Source organism: Humulus lupulus, chromosome 4, assembly GCF_963169125.1.
Source record: "Humulus lupulus chromosome 4, drHumLupu1.1, whole genome shotgun sequence".
NCBI classification, from domain to species: Eukaryota; Viridiplantae; Streptophyta; class Magnoliopsida; order Rosales; family Cannabaceae; genus Humulus; species Humulus lupulus.
This window is the reverse complement of record NC_084796.1, coordinates 153932762-153934181: the sequence shown is the minus strand read 5'-3', so window position 1 is coordinate 153934181 and position 1420 is coordinate 153932762. Positions and strand designations below refer to the sequence as shown.

The 1420-nt window shown below is 46.5% G+C and overlaps 1 non-coding gene across 1 annotated transcript; it reads right to left on the bottom strand.

The window, feature by feature from the left end:
- Positions 1–1109: 1109 nt before the first annotated feature.
- Positions 1110–1216, bottom strand: LOC133833655 (small nucleolar RNA R71). The gene has a single exon (XR_009893023.1). It is a non-coding gene; the product is annotated as a small nucleolar RNA R71 (small nucleolar RNA).
- Positions 1217–1420: the final 204 nt, after the last annotated feature.

The following is a 1420-nucleotide window of genomic DNA, read 5'->3' as shown; positions in this document are numbered from 1 at the left end:
GGATGGATTTTATCACTCGGAGTGATAGAATTCAAGATCCCGGAGGTTAGGGTTCGGTTCGAGGTTATTTGTTGGGTTGGAATTTGATGGTCGGATATCGTTATGTGTTATGACTAGGGTTTCGGCAAGGCTCACGTTAGCGGACTGTGCTCGGGGCATCGGTGCTCAGGAAGCTCGGAACTCAGGTAAGGAAACCCCTGTTTCCATAGAGCTCGTGTGCAGGGCTGAGCCCATTGTATTGAACGGAAGTGATATGCATGGTCGAGCCCTATATATATATGTTGGTATTGCAGAGCATGGCTCTTTATTTGTTTATGTTTGAATTCTGTGCTTGTTGCTATATGGTGTTTGATATTATATGTGTGATCGGCAAGAGCCGGGAACAGTGTAGACTGGGAACGGCGTGGGGCCGGGAACGGCGTCAGACACGTTGAGTGCTAGGCCGAGAACGACAAAGGGCCGGGAGCAGCGTTGAGCACGAGGGGTGCGAGTTGCCAGGGAGAGTCCCTGAAAGGATACCTGGGATATCCTCACGGCGTGGTCCGCGAACCTAGCCATTGGTGGCCTGCTTATATGTTTGACCTGTATTTTGCATATGTTATCTGTTTTGGGTTTTCTTGCTGGGCTTTGGCTCACAGATGCTCTGTGGTGCAGGTAAGGGTAAAGAGAAGATCAACCAACCATGAGCATAGCTGGCGTGAGGCGGCGTGTACATGTCCGGCCAGCCAGGCTGCCACAGCTAGGGGATTTTGGGAGATGTTTGTAAGGGAACTTAGGTTTTGCGTCTAGTCGACTCTGATCAGTTTTGTGTTGTAAATATTTTCTAAACTTTGTTTTGGGATCCCAAGTGTAAACCTTTATGATTAGCAATGAAATCTACTTTCTTTAATGTTTTCTTTTAATTATGGCTTAGTTACACTTGGTGACGCTCTAAGGGAGTAGGGCGTTACAGGGTGAGTGATGACGCAATCAACCTTAGGCTTTTCCCATTTTCTCTAAGGGACAGAGCTAAAAGTTGGCTGAACTCTCTGCAGCCAAACTCTATTGTCACCTGGCAAGATCTAGCTCAGAAATTTTTGTCCAAATTCTTCCCTCCATCCAAAGCTGCTAAATTGAGGGGAGAGATAAATAACTTTTTCCAGAATGACGGAGGGTCATTGTATGAAGCTTAGGAACGGTTTAAGGAACTCCTGAGAAGATGTCCTCATCATGGCATTGAACAGTGGATGCTAGTACAGAATTTCTACAATGGTTTATGTCCTACAACCAGAACCATTATTGATGCTGCAGCGGGTGGTACAGTTATGAGTAAGAGTGCAACTGGTGCTTATGAGCTGCTAGAGGACATGGCCACAAACAATCATCAATGGTCTGAGGAAATATCATCAGGAGTTAGAAAGGTAGCTGGGGTGCATGAGCT